At 40.5% G+C, this 24,444-nt stretch overlaps 1 protein-coding gene and 1 pseudogene across 1 annotated transcript in view; one reads left to right on the forward strand and one right to left on the reverse strand.

Annotated features, from left to right (window-relative positions):
- Nucleotides 1-24,444, reverse strand: part of LOC105515203 (liprin-beta-1) — a 173,411-nt gene that overhangs the window by 70,413 nt on the left and 78,554 nt on the right. The window lies entirely within an intron of this gene.
- LOC105515224 lies at nt 4,703-19,079 on the forward strand (annotated as a pseudogene).

A 24,444-nucleotide genomic window follows, 5' to 3' on the forward strand; every position in this document is an offset into this window, starting at 1 on the left:
AAGAAAGAAAGAAAGAAAGAAAGAAATGCAAATCCCTGAATCTCACCCACCCTAGGTCTACTGAATCAGAAACTCCAGGGGCAGGCCCAGCAATTTGTGTTTTTCCAAGCCCTCCCACTGGCTCTGAGGCATACTCAATCACTAGACCCACACACACTGAGGCCTGTCTTTCATCCCTGGGACAACAAGCCCTGCCCAGATGAGGTGGGAATTGGCTGACAAGGTAAATAAGGGCAGAATTCCTCTCCCCATGCCTCAGTTTCTTACTTTTCATCCAAAAATAACAGCTTTGAAGAAGCCATTCAGGTTTTAATTCAAAAAATCTCTCCCTTTAAACCTCAACCATTATAGGTCCTTATGTCTGCAACATTTTAGATTCTTAAATACAACCCTCCTTGTTTTCTGGTTCTCTGCTATGTATCTGTCATCACATATTTTTTTCCTTCCCACTCCATAAGCCCAAACCGTTTTCACCACCAATCTGCTCTAACATCCCTAGAAAATTAATTCAGAATCACTTGGAAAGGGCAAAACAGGGGCAGGGGAAGTGGTGAAACCAGAAAAGGTAGGGGATGTTGGCAGCAAGGGTGATATCTAATGTTACAACACAATTTTTTTTAAAATTGCGGTCTGGCTATATTGCCCAGGCTAGCCTCAAACTCCTGGGCTCAAGGTGATCCTCCCACCTTAGCCTCCTGAGGAGGCTTCACACTGTAAAATAAGGCCAGGCGCAGTGGCTCACCCCTGTAATCCAGTACTTTGGGAGGCCAAGGCAGGCAGATCACTTGAGGTCAGGAGTTCGAGACCAGCCTGTCCAACATGGCAAAACCCTATCTCTACTAAAAATACAAAAATTAGCTGGGCATGGTGGTTTGTGCCTATAGTCCCAGCTACTCGGGAGGCTGAGGCAGGAGAATCACTTGAACCTGGGAGGCTGAGATTGCAGTGAGCTGAGATTGGAGTGCCACTGCACTCCAACCTGGGTGACAGAGCCAGACTCTGCTCAAAAACAAATAAAAAAAACTGTAAAATAAGTATAGAATGGATGATATAACTAGAAATCTGAACAGTGTTTATTTGATATTAAGGAATTACTGTCATTCTAAGGTTATTAATAATGCTATTATAGTTATCTTTTTTGAGTCCTTATTTTTTAGAGACAAGTAGCAAAATACTCATGGATGAAATGATACATTTGGAATTTGCTTTAAAATAAAATAAAGCCGGGCACGGTGGCTCAAGCCTGTAATCCCAGCACTTTGGGAGGCCGAGACGGGCGGATCACGAGGTCAGGAGATCGAGACCATCCTGGCTAACACGGTGAAACCCCGTCTCTACTAAAAAATACAAAAAACTAGCCGGGCGAGGTGGCGGCACCTGTAGTCCCAGCTACCCGGGAGGCTGAGGCAGGAGAATGGCTCAAACCTGGGAGGCGGAGCTTGCATTGAGCTGAGATCCGGCCACAGCACTCCAGCCTGGGTGACAGAGCGAGACTCCGTCTCAAAAAAAAAAATAAAAATAAAAATAAAATAAAATAGAAGAAAATCAGGGTAAAGATACTGATAAAACAAGATTAGCCATAAGTTGATAACTGTTGAAAATGGGTGGCGGTATGTAGGGGTACACTATACTATTCCATCTATTGATACAAATATTTTTTGAAACAGAGTCTCATTTTATCACCCAGGATGGAGTGCAGTGGCGCAAACATGGCTCACTGCAGCCTCAACCTCTCTGGGCTCAAGCAGTCCCCCCCATCTCAGCCTCCCAAGTAGCTGGGACTACCACACCTGGCTTATTTTTGTAGAGACAGGGTTTCGCCAGGTTGCCCAGGTTGGTCTTGAACTCCTGGGCTCAAGCAATTTGCTCACCTCAGCCTCCAAAAGTACTGGGAGTACAGCTGCGAGCCACTGCACCCAGCTGGGAATCCTATCTATATTTTTGTATTTGAAGTTTTCCATAATGAAACATTTTTGTTTTTTTATCCATGTATTTAAACCATAAAATTTTCAAACGCTTTGAACCATGATATATTGTCTTAGATATTTTATTCTCTATCATGACCTCAAGCATACTAAGGGCTCACCAAATATTTATAAACCAAATAATACACTACTTGTTATTTTAACCAGCCTCACAAATACAAACACACACATGCACATGCACATTCAGAAAATGGAACAGCCACTCAAAGAGGATTGTAAGGCAGAGGACAAAAGAGGGCGTATTAATGACAATACATTAGTAAAAGTTACTTCTCTGGTTCACTAAAATGAAACACCACAAAATACAAAGAGGCAAAGCCAGTAAGTAACCAAATAAATGAAGCAGCAAGGGAAAATAGGATGAGGTAAAAGGAAATGAGCCTTCTGGCTCTTTGCTATTAATGCTTAGGAATAACCAGAAGAGAGTTGATGAAAAGGTTCATACAATAAGCCAAGATCTTTTACTTCTTGAATAAAGGATGCTGCTGCTATTGAAAAACTGATGTGTATTAAATGGCAGTAGATTTGAAGATCTTGTGATAAGTTGAAAGAAAGCTCCATTTCTCCATATTTAACTAACTATTATTATGACTACATGAAGAAGTTAGGAATTTGTTCAAGGTCACTGAAGAAGTGAGATTTGAGTCCAAAAGCCATATTGTTCCCACATATGCCTCTCACTCATTCGGTAGGTATTTATCAAACAACTATTAGACCTTGACTAGGATCACCAACCTTGACCTCCCTCATACGTTTCTAATCCAAACTATAAACTATGTACAGGACTGCCGGCCTCCCACCATACTGTAAAGACATGCCCTTCTTGGAAGACACTTCTGCCCTCTCACCTCTGTGCCATGACACGCACTGATCCCCCTACTGCTTGGGCCCTCTTCTATGTCCTGGGACACACGTTTTCTAGGTGGGTCAGGCATTCCTTCCTTCAAGGTCAGCCTGACCGCCACCTCCATGACAGCCCTGATTTTACAGTGATTGTCTTCTGGACGAAGTTGTGCGCTCCTTGAAAACAGACTGTATTTCTGCTATCTGCTCCCCATCATCCAGTGTGGTGGACACCAAATGCTTGCTGTGTGCAGCTATGACTCAGTGGCTCCGCAAACACACACACTCTGATGTCTTAAGTATCCTGGCTCCCGTATGCCCTGTTTTGGCTGATAGTATCACCTTCCTCTGAGCTGTATAAACCAGAAAACTACATCCTGACCTTTACTTGTTTTTTTGTTTCTTTTTTTGAGACAACGTCTTGGCTCTGTCACACAGGATGGAGTGCAGTGGCATGATCACGGCTTACTGCAGCCTTGACCTTCTGGGCTCAAGTGATCCTTCCACCTCAGCCTCCCCAGTAGCTGGGACCCCAGGTGGGTGCCACCATGCTCAACTGATTTTTTAAATTTTTATTTTTAGTAGAGGTCAGGTCTCGCTATATAGCTCAGGCTGGTCTCACACTCCTGAGCTCAACCAGTCCTTTCCCCTTGGCTTCCCAAAGTGCTGAGGTTACAGGTGGGAGACACTGCACTCAGCCATGACCTTAACTTTTTAGACACATTTAGATAAACGTGATTATTATTATCAGGCTTACTATCCACAATCTTAAAAAGTGAAATTTCATGCTCTTCGAGATGCAGGTGAATCAAATTCATTGTACTATTTTAGAATGACATTATTCCTAAGAGTTTGCAAACTTGGACCCCAGTATTATGGAGGAGTATCAGCGGGTCTGTTTCAACTTGTTATTGCTCTACCCACTCTAACTCTAACCTCACTCTTCCCTTCTTTTTAGCTCTTAAAAACCTTAAGACTCATCTATCTCTATTTTCCTTCACAGGCCCACCAACGTAAGTACGCAGGCTACGTGGACTGCTGCCTAGATGTAAGCAGTTCTGGGATATGTACACCCATAGGGAGACAGGAGTGAGTAACAGCTACTCAAAGCTCTGGAGAAGAAAAGAATAATAAATTCCTATACATGAGCACTTTCTAAAGGAATGTTTTATAAACCATGGGTCACGACTCCTAAAATTAGAATGTGCTGAAATAGAATTATTAGGCTAAAATCAGTATTTATTTTTATTAAATAGACAACAGAGGCTATTTCAGCAGGAGTAAAGGTTAAGTATTATTGTGTGAAAATTTGGATTTGATTATTCAGACACACACTACACACACACACCTGCAACAAACATTGATTGAGGGCCTACTATGTGGCAGGTATTAGAGGCAGAATAGTGAAAAAGACCAAGAAAAGCTAAGTTCTGCCCTTAGGGGGCTGATATTCCAGTGGTTTCAGAGTATCTGCATGTGTGTGCCTGCACAGGTGTCTACACACTCATGTGTTTTACAGCCTAAGAATGCAGACTTTATACTGGGTTAAAAACATTTGAAAACCACTGGAGTGAAAACCATTGAAGTGGTGTTGCCTAGAATATGGTCTGTGGACTGGAGCTGACGCACAAACTGTTACTGGTCTACTGTAAGTTCAAAAATTGAGAATAAACGTTTTAAAAATTACATTGTAACTTGACCTTGCTGTGATATCCAATTACGTGATAATTCTGCTGGCAACTCAATTTTCTTTTTAATTGAATTTTAGAAAATGAATCAATTCATGACAGAAAAACAAAATAGTCTTTCCCCAGAGATGGTTTGAGCAGCGCTGCTCTGGGGGGCACACTGGCCAGGTGTCTTGGGAGTAGGTTATGTCACACTCTGATTGGAAACTGCAGCCACGGACCACAGCTGTAGAAAGGCGCAACACAGGGAGCAAGAAAATCCCAACAAATGGGGAGTATGGTCCAGGTTTGTTCTCTTCCCACACACATAAAATGATGAAGATAATTAAATGGCAAGTGGAAAACTGTCAGCACCAACAATAAGGATGTGCTGCTAAATTCAGAAGAGGTGACACAAAAAACATTTCTGGTTGCGTCAAATTCACATCAGTTGCAGTCACGTAGTTGGACTGCTTATATGTCTAATTATAATGGATCATATCAGCAAAATGAGCATAATTTCGAGTCTGCTTTAATTACAACAATAAAAGCTATATATTTTGTGTTAAAGTTACAGTTTGTCATATGGTCAAGAACTCAATGCATTAAAAAGCTGGAAGAAACTTGTGAGCACATAAAATCGATTGGGAAGAGTGGTAAAAACTGTGGGCAAGGAAACAGTTTTGTGGAAAAATAAGTTTTCATAAATAATCTTATAAACTAAACAATTTGTCTTGTAGGTAATTTCTGTTGGTTTCTATTCCAACTGGGTGTCAGTTACGCTCTTGGCCATATAGTAAGAGGAATGCCAACGCTGCTTGTTCCTTTATAGCCTACATGTTCCTGGCCAGAATCACCAGTTTTCAGCTGTTGGAGAAGAGAAATGAAAACCAGAGGCCTGAAACTGTACAGCTGGAAAGTTTAAAATATATTCTTAACATTGTTATTTCCTATTACAATATTAAGAGACATATGGAAAATTTGTACAATTAATGAATACTGAGCCAAATACTAAGGGGTAATGTAATGCTTTTCAAGTTATTTATATTTTAGTTCTGAGTGAGTAGCACTAATTGCGGGCTGAAGGGAGGAGTAATGAGAAGGAGGAAAGTAAAGCCAAAAATTATTCCCTAACTCAGGAGTTGGCAAACTATGACCTATAGTCAAATCTGGCCCACTACTTGTTTTTATAAAGTTTCTTTGGAACACAGGCACATTCATTCGTTTATGTATCATCTATGGTGGCTTTCATGACACAACAGCAAAGTTGAGTAGTTGTAACTCTTGAAGCCTAAAATATTTACTATCTGGCTCTTTGCAGAAAATGTTTCCAGCCCCTTCCCTAACCTACCTTATCCTACAGCCTCCTGAAAGTGCACAGACTCTTCTCTCATTCACCCATTGATTACACAGTATTTATTGAGTACCTACTGCATATCAGGCACTATTCTAAGTGATGAAGGTATAGTAGTGAAGAAAAAGAAAGAAAATAGAGGAAAAAAAGTAAAAAGTTGTTGTTCTGATGGCACATACATTCTAATGGCAAGAAACCACAAAAAAAAATTGCTTAAATATATAGCAGGTGAGAAGGTGATTGATAAGTGCTATGGGAAAAATAATGAAGCAAGCAAGAGCAGTAACATTAACATTAGCTTACTATGTATCGAGCACTGTTTTAAGTGCTTTTCATATATCAATTCAATGAATCCTTACAATAACCCTAATGACACAGTACTTATCCCCACTTTATTGGTGATCAAACTGAGGCACCAAGTCACATAGCTAGAAAATGATGTGGAGCCAGACAGTCTGGCAGCAGAGCACATCCTCTTAATTATATACTGTGCCAGCTCTTTGTGCAGAAAGGGAATGGCAGGGACCTAGAAGTTTTGATCTGATAATCAGGGAAGGCCCCGTTGATAAAGCGACATTGATTAAAACCTTGAAGGAGGTGAGGGGAGAAAGTCACAGGAATATCTGGGAAGAGCTTCCAGGGAGAAACAACCGTAAACGCAAAGGTCCCGAGGAGGGAGAGCTTCATGTAGTTGATGTTTGAGGTCAGTGGGCCGGAAGGTGGTGAGCCAGAGGGTTAGTTAGGGAATGTGGTCCCAGAGGCACAGAAGGTGCGGTGGGAGCATTAGGGTAGTGGGATCTGGGGCCTTCATGCCAGCCAGGCTTTGACTTCAATTGAGCATGGAGATAGAAGGCCACTGGAGGGTTCTGAGTCAAGAAATGACATGATCTGATTTCTGTTTTAAGAAGTATCCTTCCTAAGAACACACTGCAGGGGTGGCAAAGGTAGAAGGAAGAACAGTCAGAAAATAACTGCAACAATTCAGATGACAGTGTCCTGTTGGTGGCTCGGGTCAGGGTGGAAGCAGTAGAGATGGTGACTGGACCCTAGTTATGTATGCATCTGTGTGTGAATACACACATAGTAAATATGTGTGTGTGTATACATATATATGTATAAATGTATGTATGTGTGAATACACATATAGCAAATATATATGTATATGTATACATGCATACTGCTATATATTCTGAGTACAAAATGTATATTACTATAAATATTAGGATGCATTACACATATGAATTAAGTTATAATTTAGAGAGTAAAATGCACAGATCTTTACTGCACAGTTTGATGTGTTCTGACAAGTGCGTACACCTAGGTAAAATATCCCTAACAAGATAGCAACGCTTCTATCACCCTGTGTATATTTTTGATGTAAATGCCAACAGAACTGGATATAGCATTTGGGAGAAAGGACAAACTCAGGACTATGGCCTAAGTCATGGGAGGACAGAGTGGCCATTTGAGGCAACTAACTGCCCACTGTCAACTTCTGAGTATGACAGCATTTCCTTCATCCACCAAAGGAAGGAAACAGGAGGAACTATAAAAGTATCATCTGGGTGAGTCATTACCCTGCCGTCCTTTACACTGAAACTTGATGAAATACAGCCGGCCCCCCATATCTGTGGGTGCCCCATCGGTGGATTCAAACAACCATGAATAGAAAATATTTGAAAAAAAATTGTGTCTGTGACTAAACATGTACAGACTTCTTCTTGTCATTATTCCCTAAAGAATACAACAAAGATTTACATAGCATTTATATTGCATTGGGTGTTATAAGTAATCGAGTGATGATATAAAGTATACAGGAGGAGATTCCTAGGTTATAGGCAAATGCGATGCCATTTTATGTCAGAGACTTGAGCATCTCTGGATTTTGGTATCTGTGGGAGGTCCTGGAACCAACTTGCCGTGGATACCCAGTGACGACTGTGCCTGGATCTTATACATAAAAACTGAATGTCATGGCAGAATCCTCAAGGAAGATCACCACATCATCAAGTACTCCTATAGCACTTGCTGTCTCTCCCACATCCATTCTCTCTCAGCCTCTGTTACCAAGTACCATATGGAACCATTGCTTATCTCTAATAGATGTTATACTTGGCTAAGGAAAAAGTGTATCTCTGGCAAGCAGCCTCACTTAACCAGGTCCTTGGAATGTTGTCTCTACTAGATAGAGTTTTTTAAGGACTAAGGATCCACTCTTAAAATTTCTATACCAGGTCTATGGCAATGAAAAGTGGCAGACTCTGTAAAATATTATGAAGAGATTTATTCTGAGCCAAATATGAGTGACCAACAGCCCATAACACAGCCCTCAGGAGATCCTGAGAACATGTGCCCAAGGTGGTCAGGCCACAGCTTGCTTTTATACATTTTAGGGAGACATGAGGCATCAACTGATACATGTAGGATCTATATTGGTTCAGTCCAGAAAGACAGCACAATTGGTCGGCAGGGGTTGGTTAGTTCCAGATCATAGGTAGATACAATGAATTTCTGGTTGGCAATTGGTTGAAAAAGTTGTTATTATCTAAAGACTTAGAATCAATAGAAAGGAATGTCTGGGTTAAGATGAGGGGTTGTGGAGATCAAGGTTTTATCACGCAGATGAAGCCTCCAGGTAGGAAGCTTCAGAGAACAGATTGTTAATGTTTCTTACCAGACTTTAAAAGACTCTGTTCTATCAGTAATTCCAAAAAGGAGGAGGGAATAATGAGTCATGTCTGGCTCCCCATTCCCATCATGGCCTAAACTAGTTTTTCGGGTTAACTTTGGAATGCCCTTGGCCGAGAGGAAGGGTCCATTCAGGTGGCTGGAATTTTATTTTTGGTTTACACTTACCATGGTGATCATGAAATAAATAAGAAATAACTGTTTATATCAATCAAAACAAAATTATTCCTTAGTCATCACCTAACATGCTTTGGAGTGCTGCATAGGAAAGAATGAAATATTAATGGACTTGTTTGACTCTGACTCTTTCATGTCTTAGAATATCAACTTAGATTTTGTTTTCAGTAAAAGTTCTGACAACCCATGACTTTCCGAAGAGAGGAAATGAAGGAGTCAGAGAAGCAGAAGAGAGTAAATGTGTTGAACTGTCTTGACAGGAACTTGAAAACTTGCTTTTACTACAGCTACATGTTGAGTGACGTGGGCAGGGCTACCAAAAGACCAATATCGTCAGGATTTTCCACATTTTACAATGTCTCATATCACTAGTGCTCCAAAGTGACATGAATAAGTTCATACATTTACTCAAATACATACAGATATATATAGTCAGTCCTCCATATCTATGGATTTCATATCCATGAATTCAACCAACCACAGATTTAAAATATTCAAAGAAAAAAAATAATAGAAATTTTAAAATACAGTAGAGTAACTATTCATATAGCATTTGCATTGTAGTAGGTATTCTAAGTAATCTAGAGATGATTTAACATATATAGGAGGATGTGTGCAGGTTATATGCAAATACTACATCATTTTATATAAGGAACTTGAGCCTCTACGGAGAGGCTCCTCCTCAGGAGATTCTAGAATCAATCTTCCATGGATACCAAGGGACAACTGTACTTTATTCACAGAGTATTTCTCTTTTACCTACCATGTACCAGAAATTGATCTAGGAACTGAGGAGCTTCCATTCAATTGACCATCTCCAATTCTATATGTGCTTCCAATCAAGTCCATCTCATGGACCTGATGAAGGGATCCCACCTGCCAGAGACATACCTTTTCCCTAGCCAAGTACAGCATCTGCCTTATTTTTAAGTGGCACCCCGAAACTTGAGTATTCTAAGTGATAAAGGTATACATTCTACTTAATGGGGTGTTTACTTGAGCCTAAAAACAAGGCTGGGGAACAATACACTTCTCAAATTTTTGTTATTTATGCCATCTCTATTGGATATCTTTGAATTGTCTTCATATCAGGATGCTTCAATTCCTGCTCTCCGTTAAAGAGTAATAGAGTGTTAAAAATTTATTTTTCCTCATGAAACGTCTTGCTGCCTCTTGACTTAGCTGTACAAAGCACAGCCAGAGAAAGTTGAGTTGGCTCCACTTCAAACGCCTGCTGTCTAATCTTGACTGGGCACTTAATGTTACTCAAGAATCCTTTTGATGGGTGCTGACGAGTTGATGGGTGCAGCACACCAACATGGCACAAGTATACATATGTAACAAACCTGCACGTTATGCACATGTACCCTAGAACTTAAAGTATAATTAAAAAAAAAAAAAAAAAAAGAACCGTAATGAATCCCGTTCACAACAAACCTAATCATTATAAGAGGATAGGTAAATATGTGTATACATCTACACATATAGAAAAATATATATGTACCTGTATATAAACTTATATATGCATATACATATATTCAGATATAAATACATACCACGGTTAAATGGAGTAAATATCATAAATTATTCCCATCCCTCATGTTCTATATTACTATTAGGGTCATTTTTTAAACATTCACAAAAACATGACCAAAAAGCATGTGAAAATGTTTTTATGACACAATTGAAATGATATTGCTAGTCATAAATTTTGACATTGAATTCTACAGTGTTTACGCATCTAAGTTCCCAACCATTATACTTGGATAATCTATTTCTGTATTTGTTTCTGCTATAAAACCATGTTTTTCTTGAAAAAAAAAAAAAAAAAGAATCCTTTTATCCATCATTAGTTCCCTCCCTGTCACATTTCTCATAATGGCTGTCTCTAAAAATTCCTAAAAACTCTCCCCTAATCTGTTCCTATTCCTCCAACACTTAATCTCAGCAGATTACTCCAGATCCCTCCACACTAAGAATCTCAAAGCCTATCTTGGGGAACCCTCTTTCTAAAGCTCCTGTGTAGACTTGTTTGTCTGTTCCTGGCTCCTGGCCTTCCATCACAGGAAGTCTTCGCCCTTTTATTCTTGATCTCATGCCAAGCTTTCAGACAATTATTCCCTCACCCTTTTACATCTTCAATCTCTTCCATTCTTCTGTTTCCTTCTGCTAAACTAATAAATATGTTGAAAATCTTCTGGATCTAAAAATCCCAGCTCCAAACAAACAAAAAAACACTCCCAGACATTTCCCTCACCCTTCCTATGTTACGATCTAGCGCTTACTCTCCACAATGACGCCCTTAGAATTAGTAGTCCCACATGCTGCTCCATGGTCCCCTCCAATTTGGTTGCCACCTGAATATCACCCCCAAAATGCCATCGAAAATCATCATCTCTTGAAGAGATCACAGGGCTACAAAGTAGAAGAGGAGGGATTCCAATAGAACCAAAACAAACCTGGAAACAAACTAAATGTCCCCGAGTGGGGTTCTCAAAATATACTAATAAAACTGAGTTCTGGAAATTCTGGGAAGAAAACACAAAAATAGCCAGATTTTTAAAGAAAAATACCTCTCATGCCCTGTATATTTTGCTTGAAAACAATGGAGATGGGGTATAAAAAGGAAAGGAGGGAAAAGAGGAGGGAGGAAGGCAGAGAGGGAAAAGTGAGAATGGGAAAAAGAAAATAATAACAACTAATATTTATTAAGTGCTTAGTAAGTATCCAAGTGATTTAGAACAAACATACTATTATTCCCTTTTTATAGAAGAGGAAAATGAGGCATGGAAACATTTAAATGTCCCCCCAAAATTGCCACTTTCATACAAACTTTGCCTTTATCCGCCAGATGACTAGTGATACCTGAGTTATCCTGGGACACCTCTTTTGGGGGAGGGCCTGGGTCTCAGCTGAGGCCACCAGGATGGCTGAGGGCAGTCACCAACAGGGACTGGAGTATGGCTGGTCCCTGACCCTGGCCCGTGGACACTATTTTCTTCCCTCTACTCTGCCTCTTTTGTGGAAAATGATACCACTGGGAGTTATGAGATGTTACAGAGCATATTGCTCAAACAAATTTTCCAGGCTTCATTTTCCTTGTTTGTAAAATGAGATTAAAACAGATAAATGTAATCCTTTTTCCACATCTATAACCCAAGATTATTGCTGTGAAGTTGAAACTAGATGAATCATTACCTTATTATAGACTATGCCTATAAGCAAGTACAGGAATATTTGACTCAACTTTTAAGTGATTGCTTTGTGCTAGTAAATACCATAAATTCCTCCCTTGAGGAAACACAGGCACATCCACTTAGTCTCTTTTTATCTTGGAATCCAACACAAACTGGTCTTGAATTCCACCCACCCCTCTGTTGGGTGTGGACATGCATTTTGCATGTATGATTATGGTCTTTTTGATGTTACCCTTTCTTCACTCTCTTCTATTATGCAACAAAACACAAAGTTGGAGTGCCATTTTTTAATGTCTTAACATCTTACCGAAAACATGTAACACAAGAATTTTCTAAATAACTTGTATAATTTCTTGGGTTTGGGAAAGGGAGTTAAAGCTAGATAATAGGATCTTAAGAGATATACACTTTGCTGAGGCTTTCGGGGTCTAAAGAGTGGCAATAAATGTGGTGAGTAGCCCAAGCTCAGAACTCCCATGGTGTCAAACCTTCCTAGGATCTGTTTGTAGGAACTATAGTTTTCTGTGGCTGGATCTCCTGTTCATGATTCATTCATTCGGTTAATGAATCAAATCAAGAAGGGTTTCTCAGATAGCCAACTTGTAACTAGAAGGTATTAATACTAGCAAGTACCACCAGTTGCTTCTTTTAGTTAGCATGGAATTTTTCTGTTTCATTAATTAATAGCAATTGTCATTTTGAAGTTGTGGAAAATAAATCACGCAAACATTTATTTCAATATAAATGCAAGAATCTTTATGATTCCAGTTACGTAACAATTCTTTGTTCAAGTAAAACCTGTCATAGCTTATTTTTTTTATTGAAAAAATTCCTCCCAAAGGAAAGCTCTATTGCATTGCAGGCTGTCCTTTCTGTTTGAAATTAGCACCTGATAGAGAATGAGTAGAAAAATCTGCAGACAGGCTCTGTCTGCATATACCCATCCCTGACAACTGACCCATTAGTAGCTTAGGAGTCTGGCAGTAAAAAGAGGTCTGCTCTAAAAGCTAAGCAGAACCATGAACATACTCCAGGACTCCTTTGTACGTGCTGAGGCCTAGCATCACTATTCAGGAGCTCACCAAGGTTTTCTTAATCTGCTGAAGGCCCCAATGTGTAAGCAAACAGTTAAAGAAGTCATTGGTTAGGAGGTCTTTTATTCTCTTTTTTTAAAATACAGAGTCTCGCTCTGTCACATAGGCTGGAGTGCGATGGCCCAATCACAGCTCACTTCAGCCTCAACCTCCAGGGCTTGCTTAAGTGATCTTCCTGCCTCAGCTTCCCAAGTAGCTGGGACCACAGGTGTGTACCACTACACTTGGCTAATTTTTTTTATTTTAAGTAGAGACAAGGTCTCCCTGTGTTGCCCAGGCTGGTCTTGAACTTGTGGCCTCAAGTGATTCTCCCGTCTCAGCCTCCCAAAGTGCTGGGATTACAGGCACGAGCCACCATGCTTGGCCAAGGACGTCTTAATATAATGATGAGAGAGGAAACTAACAGCTGCCAGGGACAAATGTCTGCTAAAACCATTTCACCAGGAGATAGGAAAAGAGCTTAGTCCTAGAGTAGCCACCCTGACTACTCTGGACCTGGGGTGTGGAGTCCATGCAGTAGTGCTGTATGGATGTGTGTGGGGAAGGCAAAGTCATTGTCTTCCCAAAGGAAGGAACTGGGAGCTATTTGATTGTGATCTACCCCAAGAAGAGAGGAGGTGAAACTAAACACAAGAATGGTCCCTAGTGCTAGAGAGCTAGCTCATAGGACTGACATCAAACCAAAGGTCAAAGAACTATTGCTGGGCCTGACACTTCAGGTCTCTGAGTGAATTTTTTTTTTGAGACGGAGTCTCGCTCTGTTGCCTAGACTGGAGTGCAGTGCTGAGATCTGGGCTCACTGCAACCTCTGCCTCCCAGGTTCAAGCGATTCTCCTGCCTCAGCCTCCCAAGTAGCTGAGATTACAGGCATGTGCCACCATACCTGGCTAATTTTTGCATTTTTATTAGAGACGGGGTTTCGCCATGTTGGTCAGGCTGGTCACGAACTCCTGACCTCAGGTGATCCACCGCCTCCATCTCCTAAAGTGCTGGGATTATAGGTGTGAGCCACTGCGCCTGATCTCTGAATGAAATTTTTAAAACATCCTTATATCTAAGCTCTGATAGCATATCTATCCTGGAAAGAGTACTTTTGTTAATTCAGATATTGCAATTCATGTGTAATACCCTGGGCTTCTTATCTTCAGAGAGGTCAAATGCCAGAACCATCAGGTCACCAGATGGAAGGTCTGGGCTCCTCTCTTGGCTACCCAGCTCCTTGGGAGTTTCTGTTTTCTTCTAGGATTTTCTCCAACAGAAAGCCAGGCATGGCAATCAGGGAGAGTCTAATTGCAGCTTATGAAGGGGTTTTGGTCTTTGGCACTGAAATTATTCAGATCTAAGATGGCCTCTCAAGCCACCTAATTTCTTCAGAGAGATGGGGTCCCAGACCTTCCTCTGCTCAGGTACAATCGATAGCTCATGCTATTCCACCCTGCTACAGCCTTAGAGAGGTATGGATGATGATGATTGGTAGTGAGTATTATCTAACCAACCCTAAATTCTGTTTTCTGAAGGGATAAGCCGTTTTATTATTAACAGATTACTGATATTTTGGAATATACTCGAGGAGAGACAAAATTTGACTCATTTAATACAAAAGGGAGAAAATCTTCTATTCCACCTGATCTCTTAGGATAGGGGGAACAAAATATGGGTTGTATTTCAGGGCCCAGAAGCCTAAGAGGGTACATACCAGTCACATTAGCACATGACGTGCTGCAGGAACAGGGAGTGGGGTGAGTTTTGAAGTACAGATGGAGCCGGGCACCGTGGCTCACACTTGTAGTCCCAGCAATTTCGGAGGCTGAGGCAGGAGGATCGCTTAAGCCCAGGAGTTCAAGACCAGCCAGGCAACATAGTGAGACCTTGTCTCTACTAAAACAAACAAACAATTAGCTGGGTGTGATGGCAGCTGTAGTCCCAGCTACTCAGGAGGCTGAGGTGGGAGGATCACTTGAGTCTGGGAGGTTGAGGCTGCAGTGAGCTGTGACTGCACCACTGCACTTCAGCCTGGGTGACAGAGTGAGACCCTGTCTCAAAACAAACAAACAAAACAAAACAAACAAATAAACAAAAAAACACCAATAAAGTACAGATGGAGCATAGAAGTATGACTGATGCTGGTGGGCTGCAGAAAGACAGGCTTGGCAGATGCCTTGACCTCCCAGAAACTGGGAAAGGCCCAGAGTAGAAAAGGGAGATAGTAGAAAAGGTGCTTCAAGAACCTGCACCTCTGACGGCATCCCTGGACAACATCAGAATGACCTGCTAGAAAAGTCAGCTGCAACTTCTTGGAATAAACATTCAGTCCAAAGCACTGGAGAGCTGTGAATGTCAAAACTGTACAACTAAACAAGGCTAAGGTGGAAAATGAGGGATAGGCAAGAATGGTGTAACTAAAGCAAGCTGTCAAGTGAAAGCACACTGCATATCAATGAATTACATTTAAAAGCCTCAGAACTAGAATGTTAGACATGTTACAGGTCATGGACTTGAGAGGGAAAGAAGTGGTCCTCTTGTTCAAGGTGCTGCTGTCATATTTGCTTTCATTTACCTAACACTTTTTGGCCTAATGACTCATGAAACAAATGAGAGAGAGAGTGTGCGAAAGAGAGAATGAGGTAGCGAGAGAGAGTGAGTGCAGTGTTGACTGCAGAACCAATAGTATGGCACTCTGGTGGGTCTGGAAAAAAGAAATAAAAGTCAAAGTTAACCACTTTATGGAAATTGGTTCAGTTTATAAACAATTCCAAAATAAGTATAGCTCAAAAGCAAATAAAAACAAACACAAAATAAATACAACTTGATTTCTGAGGCTAATTTGTGTTGCGGTTCAACTACAGGTGATATGATGGGTTTAATTATGTCCTTTCAAAATTTATATGTTGAAATCCCAAGCCCCAGGAACTCAGCATGTGACCTTATTTGGATATAGGGTGTTTATAGAGATAATCAATTTAAACAAGACTATTTGGATGGGCCCTAATCCAGTATGACTGGAATCCTTATAAAAAGGGGAAAATTGGACACAGAGATACATGTCCAAATTCAAGATGATGTGAAGGCAAAAGAAGACAGCCACGTACAAGCCAAGGAGAGAAGCCTGGAACAGATCCTTCCCTCCTGGCCCTCAGAAGGACCCAACCTTTCCAATACTTACAGCATCCAGAACTTTTCAAAGTGCAGCTGGCCTGAAAAACCCAGCTACAGTGCTATATAGGCAACAGTCTGCTGGCCACAATATATTCTTTTCAGTGGCAACATTCAACCAACTGCCTTTCATGCCCCAGTAATAAAATTCAATTAGATACAGCATATTTGGCAATTCCAGTATCATAACAAATATTTACAGAGGGATTACTTGCTTCCAGATTCGAATTCTGTTCCTACTGAGAGATCTGACAATGACCTCCAGAGAGTGTCCATTAGCGTTTGAAATTACAAAGGAATTGTGTGTGTGTGGTTGTTTTTCATACTTTCCTATATTCCCCACCTCACCCCTAGGAAAATTTAGGCACTTCCATAAATATTAAAAAAAAGGAAAAATAACAGAACTCATATTCAACATGGAGTTAAAAACAAGAAACAAAACTGTCTCTAAGTCAAAGACAAAAGTATCAGTAATAAGCAAAATCATAGCAATATTTATTCAGTGTTTGTTCAGGGAGAGGTTCATGCTAGGATCCTGGCAGAGACACACAGATATATGATATACACATCAAAGCAATCTAATGATTGATGAATAGTTTTATACCAGCAATGAAACTGCTTTTAAAAGTGATCACTTTTAATTTGTATAGGATGATTCATGCTCAGCAAGAATTAAGTCTCCTCCCATGTTTTCTGCTGCCAGGACTCAAATACTTCAAGCCATTTCCACAAGAGCAAACATGTCAGATGAAAAAATGTTGTGCCTCTCCAACGAGGCCTTCCTCCACATAGTAAAACACCACAGTCTGGGGGCTTTAAGTGCTCAGTACCAAACTTAGATGCCAGCAGCTAGAGACATTCTAGGTTGTAAATCACTCTTGGTCCTCAACTCTGAAAAACAGCTACAGAGCTAGCAGCACAGACAGAACCCTGCTGGCTTGGAAAGGTAAATATACAATGTCATCCTAGCCATGCAAAGAACAACTTTTACAGCCTTGTGGTAAAAGCTTTTCATATTAATTATTATTATGAAACCACTACTGGGCTACCAGGGAGCTCCAGAAGTTGTCCATAGTCGTTCAGCTTCTAAATAAGACAAACCTATTTATACCTGTTTCAATTTGGAAGCAAACCGACTGAGATCTCCAGAGGAGGTCACCATTCTGGCTGTGCAGGTCACATCCTTCACAGAGTGCCTCACCCTGGGTACGTAGACGCTGAAATCCAATCCATGCAGCACGAGGATTGCATTCACCTGGAGGGACACCATTTTCTAACTCGCCCAGGCTCTCCAAGGACAAGTAGTGGTTCTTTCCCAAGACCTCGTTTTCAAAAAGCAATAGACTGGGGCCATTTGTCAGTTTTAATCTTAATTAAAATGTCATCTGCAAGTGTCACATTCACCCTCTTCTCTATGGATACCCCTGGGATATTCGTCTAGGAGTATCTCAGTGAAGAGCAGTGGCTTTAAACACCTTTAGTTCAGGAAGTGAAACAGTCAGTGGGACTGGAGTGTAGACAACAAACAGGGAAATGGCTGCAAATGAGGCTGAAAATGTGGGTGAGGCCATGTCATGCAGGGCCCGTGGGACCATTTTGAGAATTTAAGGATTATCCTAAAAACAGTGGGATGCAATTGAAGGGTCTTAAGTACAGGGTAGGCTTGATGTGATTTGTGTTTCTAAAAAAAAAAATATCTCTGCCTCCTATACAATAATAACCAGAAGGGAGCCCAAGAAGATGTGGGAAGAGCCAGCTGAGAGTTGTGAGAGTTGGTAGACTGGACAAGGTAGAGGCAGTGAAGGCAACAGAAGTAGACAGATGTAACATATGTCAGGAGATGGGACTGATGGGACTTTCTGAGTGACTGGATGCAGGAATGAAAGCGTGTGAGAGAAGGAATGATGTCCAGGATGAGGCCAGCCTGTGGTACTGAGAAGACGGGCAGATGACGATGCCATTTCTAAAGAACACTGGAGGAGGAGCAAGTTTGGGGATTAACATCATGAGTATAGTTTTAGATTTGAGACTTCTATAAAGCAGTGGATTAAACAGCCTTCATAATAAAATATGATATTCCATACCTATGGTTTTCTAAAATAAAATCTGAGACATGCAGTCCTGATCAGAGTTTTAGAAGTACTTGGCTGCATGCTGAATGTAAGATTGTAGTTCTCGGATGGGAACCGCAGCAGCTGTGGCCAGGCAGCCCAGTTTCGGGAGGGCTCTCGGTGCACCACAGCCTGCAGACACCCAGCCCACAGTTTCCCCGCCACCAAAATGCCCACGGGGAAGGTCAGCCCAGCTGAAGTGTCGGGGAAGGGAGACCCCCAAGAAGAGATCTGCAAGGTGGTCCACTAAACCGGCACCTACAAAGTGAAACCAAGCCCCAAAAGGCAGCAGGAAAGGATAAATCTTCAGACAAACAAACAAGCAAAAAACAAAACAAAAAAAAACAAACAAAAAGGGAAAAAGGAGCAAAGGAAAAACAGGCTGAAGTGGCTGATCAAGAAACTAAAGATTTATCTACAGAAAATGGAGACATTGAAAACAAGGAAAGTCCAGCCTCGGATGAAGCCACAGAGAAAGACAGCAAGTCTGACTGATATCACATACTATGTCTTATCAGTGTCCCTGACTCCCTTCTTGTACAATCCAGAGGAATATTTTTATCTACTATTTTGTAAATACAAGTTTTTTAGTAGTTCTAGAAATATTTTTAAGAAGGAGGGAATCCTAACTCACCCATTTTTCAAGGGTAAATGCTTTTATTTAACAGGTGAAATCATTCGCTGGTTGTTTATTTTATTTTCTGGTACAACCAGAAAATAGTGTGGGATATTGAATTATGGCAGGCTTTGACTGTCTTGGGAGTCAGATTAACATGCTATAGATGGGGGATTCGTTTCCATATCCTATAACAGAAAGCACAGTAAATGGCAATATGGAGTAACAGTCCTGCATTTAATGTCTCGAACATTTGTGATTCCTTCTATTTTCATGTTGGCTTTTAGTAGAATTGTTTCCTTAAAAATATTACTCTTTGGTTGTGGCTCTCCCTGTCAGGACAGTGTGCAGTCTGTAGCATCTTTGGTCATGGTAGTCCTGTTTTCCTAAATGCATTATGCTGTGAAAGACTGAAATTTGAGTATGCAGTGTGTATGTTATTAAATTGTGAATTGGTATGATGTATGTAACAGCTTATCAACATTTGAAGATACTAGTACTTGATATCCTCTTCAGGAAAATTTGCTTCCAAATTTTAAGGTGGAGAGTCATTGGAATAACTTTTAAAAAGAACTGCAATGAATTTAAAAAGAATTAAAATGGCTTTTTAGAGTTTCAGTACATAATTGTGTACAAATTGGAATTTCTGTGTACTGATCCTCAACACAACCAATAAAACCTCAATTAGGAAAGAAAAAACTGATTTATAGTTCTCAAATTATTCTCCATAGCCACATTCCTGTCCCCACCCCCAGAGTATTTTTGGTTAGACCAGTTGCTCTGAGGGTAAAAAAGTCATAGAAGGAAAAAAAAGTGGAGAGGAACATAGCCCATGAGTGGGGTTTCAAGGTCACACCCTGATAATCATCGCCTTCCCCATTCTTGCCCCCACAATCTGCACCCGTCATCATCATCTATCGATTTCTGGTAAATCAAGACGCCAAATTCATTAAGAGCAGTGGGTCTCCAAGTGTGGCCCCCAGATCAGCATAACTTGAGAACTTGTCAGAAAAATGCAAATTCTCAGGCTCCACCCCACACCTACTGAATCAGGAACTCTGAGTATGGGACACAGAAATCTGTATTTTAACAAGTCCTCCAGGTGACTCTAATGCACATTCAAGTTTAAGAACCTCTGACAATGATCAAATGCATTTCTTTCGCATCTGCTTCTTAATTGTCATAGTCAATTTTCTTGTTAAAATTTCCTAAGTGCTTCAAGAACATTGCAGTCCATATCTAAGTGCAGCTGCTTCCCCCAGGAATGCCATTCTCCCTTTTGGAGCTCATGCTATTTCCCACGAGATGGACATGCACTTTTGTCTCCATTAACCTGAATCAACTGTTGGTGGCATTGGCTCCTGGCTCTGACTGAGCTCCTTCCCATTCATACTGGCTGTACCACTCCCTGCATACCACCTTGTAAGTTATATTAGCATGTTCATGACAAAGAAATTGCCTTTTGTTTGAATTTATCACAGTGCCTAATCTGTACAGAAAACCTAGTAAAAGTTTAACTGGTTGTTGCAGATTAGAGTTTCTCAGGGTGGAGTCTGCTGGCACAAGAATCACGTGGAATGCATGCTGAGAAAGCAGATTCTAGGCCCCATTCCTTGTCTATTAAACCAGAAATTCCTACAAATGGGGCACAAGGATTTGCATTTTCAATGCACATTGAAATCTGATTTTCATTGCTATATATAAAATTCATCTTGATAGCAAGAACAATGGAGTAACTGCTTCATGGACTAACAGACCACCGAACTAAACTCTAAACTAAACTCTAAACTCTAAGGTGAAACAACCTGAGAAGGATTTGCCTTCTGCCCAATCTGTGGCCCACTTGTTAAATGTATGCTGCGGGTTATAAAGTTCTCAAACAACTACATCACATTTTGTGCTCTAAGATTTAGTCTATGAATATTGTGGGATAATTTTCTTATCAGTTGGGTCTTCCCCAGACCAAACTTATGGAATTGATTTGTCAACCCTAACAAATTTTATCTTTTTATTTTCAGCCCAGATATCTGGGCTTCAAAACCATTTCGAAGATATCCTTTGGCCTATTTCTCCTAGACATACTCATTTGTAAATTGTGAAAGTTTATGTAAGCTTCAGCAAAACTTAAACATGGACTTTCTGGTAGAAAAAAAGAAAACATCAAAATAGCTATCAAAGAGCAAACAATATTATTTGTAACTACTAACACACGGTCGTATAGCTAAAAAAATTTCCTAGCTTTAGCGATGAAAGTTAAACTTACTCCCCGACAACCTCCTCTTACCAAGTGGGTACATGAGTCCCATCCTTCCCCATGCCCCAAAAGTGCCTGCAGGCAGATCTACTGTCAAAATAGTTACTGCAAAACACATTATACAATAGAAACAGAAGGAAGTCAAGAGACAGTGATTTTTAATACTGCTGCAAGAGAAGTAGCCATAAAACAAAAGAGAAAATGACAAGCTTTCTTAAAATAGCACTGTCTTTCTCAAAACAATTTGGGTTCATCTTTATCTTGCCAAACATATGCAAATCCTTTTCTTATTGAATTGCAATGTCTAATTAAATTTTCACTAGACCTTTCTAAACTAAGCTGTGTAATGGAAACACACATACACCCACACCCCCATGAAGTCTATGAAACTTACTAGCCTTAGGTGATTCTAATGTATGCTCTTAACTTTTATTTTGGAAATTTCTGAAATTTATTTCGAGACAATAATTTTAATATATGCTTGGAACATACATTGGCTAATAATGGCTATCAGGATTTTTTTTTTAATTGATATAATATACACATGTAAAAGTCACCCTTTAAGACATATAGTTGATAGACTTTGACAAATGTATACAGCCATGAAACCACCACCAAAACTGTGTTGAACTGTGTGGCTCACAGACCGGCCACACACGGCTCCTTGAAATGTGGCCAGCACAAAATCAAATGTGTCATAAGTGTAAAATGCAAAAAATCGTAATAATTTTATGTTTATTTTAGAGTGAAATTATAATATTTTATATATTAAGTTAAATAAAACATCAAAAAATAAAAAGAAATTTACCTATTCCTATGTCTCTTTTTTTAAAATTTACCTATAGAAAATTAAAAGTTAGTAGTTCCCACTTGTGGCTCAAATTACATTTTTATTGGACAGTGCTGATGTGGATTATTTCTATCCCCCACAGAGCTCCCCTGACCCTTCTGCAGCCTATACCATTTCCCTACCCCTGGGGGCTCCTGGCAACCACTGCTCTAATTTCTACACCTAAAGTTTTGCTCTTGGTAGGTTTTAAAAAATATTGCCCCCTTTCGTCTTATAGCTTCTAATTTTCCCATACTGTATTGTTTTTAAATTTTTTTAAAGTTGTTTTCACATTATAAGATTTTTCAAACCTTGACTATAGTTTTCATTAACCAATATCATTTTCATTAACCACTTCTCAAGCTGGTAGGCCACCACAAATGCACTTTGGGTAATGATATGGTCTGGCTCTGTGTTCCCACCCAAATCTCATCTTGTGGCTCCCACAATTCCCATGTGTTATGGGAGGGACCTGGTGGGAGATGACTGAATCATGGAGGTGGGTCTTTCCTATGCTGTTCTACTGATAGTGAATGAGTCTCATGAGATCTGATGGGTTTAAAAACGGGAGTTTCCCTGCACAAGCTTTCTCTTTGCCTCCTGCCATACATGTAAGATGTGAGTTACTCCTTGTTGCCTTCTGCCATGATTATGAGGCCTCCCCAGCCATGTAGAACTATAAGTTCCATTAAACATCTTCCTTTTGTAAATTTCCCAGTCTCGGGTGTGTTTTTATCAGCAGTGTGAAAACGGACTAATATAGGTAAAGAGCTCTCTTCCTAGAGGAGATGTGCACAAGTGGTTCCTAATTGAATGGAGACCATTGTGTGCCCACACAACAGCATCTATTCACAGATGCTCTGGGAGATACATGCCAGAGGCAGGGAGCCTCCCATAGCTTAATTTTATTTAGCTTCAAGGAAATGCAGAGAAAGCCTGATTATGCTAAGAATAGGATGGACAGAAATATAAAGCACTAAATCAGCAAAATCATTTACAGGCAGGAGGAGCAGGGCAGGAGGTTTTGGCCCACAGGCAGTTCTACTAATAGGAACTCGGTGATGACTGATGAGAATAGCCAGACAGATGCTAAGAGACATCCAACTCTCATCTCACCCCAGCCCCCAATCCAGGCTTACCTGTTGCGGTTCTGCTCATCCTCAATTCTCTAATTAAATTAAAGTTAATTATTAACTATAACAGTCATTCACATTTACTGCGGCTATTTACATTCATTCTTCACTCACTCAGATACTATATATCATCTTTCTGATTTTCCATAATATAATAAAAACACTGTAGGCTACCTCCTATCTCCATTTTCTCCAACTGGGTTAGTCTGGAGCTGGATGCCAGTCAGTCTGCCTCTGAACCCCTGGGGTCCCACTTAGAGAATCAACCTTGAGCATTTCCACCTCTTACTTCCACCCCCATCCCCACTTTCCTTTATAGTCCCCTAGAGAACTAGAACAAAGGTCTTCACATTTTCATCATTTGACTTCTAGTCCTTTAAGGATAAGTAGTAAAATGCCAACTCTGCTCTTTGATCTGTGCTTTCTGGTTTCCTCTGACGTAATTAACAGCTCCCAGGGAGTCTATGTCTCTCCTCCTTCCCCACAAACATATTTTGTGCAAAATTCTTCCCACCAAGGGGATTGTCTACCCAATTTAGAATGGCGCCAAAAGGAGAACAACTGTTGACCCTGAACGTCCACATTAGTTGACACTCATTTCACCAAACCTCCGCTTAGCCCAAAGGGATCCCTTCTGGGCATTTCCACCCCAACTAGAGATGCACTAGAAATGGTCTCCAGTGTGGCTCTCACGCAGTTGAAACATTGCGAAAGGATGCTAACTCTGGTGGTTCGCTAACCATGAAGGCCAGAATCCAGGAGGGGTTTGTTGGTCAGGCACCATGTTGGCAGATACTGACACTTCCTAGAACAACTTGGATCCACCTTGCCCTGCTGGAGGCTCCAGTCCAGTGGGGGAGACAGTCAGATAACCACATAAATACAAGTATAATTATTGCATGCACACATGATTTTGATATGGAATCAGGGTTGGAAAGTAGTCCATGTTTGATATTTTGGAATAAAATACAAACATTTTCCCAGAAGGGTATTGCCAAGGAACGTGAGAGGAAGGAGTTTGTCTCCTCAATTATGCAATCAAAATAAACCATTTACAGAACATTCCACATATATAATCATTTCAAAAACTCTGCAAAGACATTATCATCTCTATTTTATAGATGCAGCAAAGCCAGGTAAAAATGAACCTGCTGCTGCTAGAAGTGGCAGGATGTAGGGCCTGGAACCTGATAGGCACTCAACTGGTATGCACACAGTTGCTGAATTAATAAAAACTTGAAAAATACAGAAAATATTCCAATAGAGAGCTAGGAGAGGACTATAGGTTGCCTGTATTTGGTGTCGCATGAAGCACTATCTGGCTTGGCCCAAAGTATATAGGA

The sequence above is a fragment of the Colobus angolensis genome, unplaced genomic scaffold (genome assembly GCF_000951035.1).
Source record: "Colobus angolensis palliatus isolate OR3802 unplaced genomic scaffold, Cang.pa_1.0 Scaffold256, whole genome shotgun sequence".
Lineage (NCBI taxonomy): Eukaryota > Metazoa > Chordata > Mammalia > Primates > Cercopithecidae > Colobus > Colobus angolensis.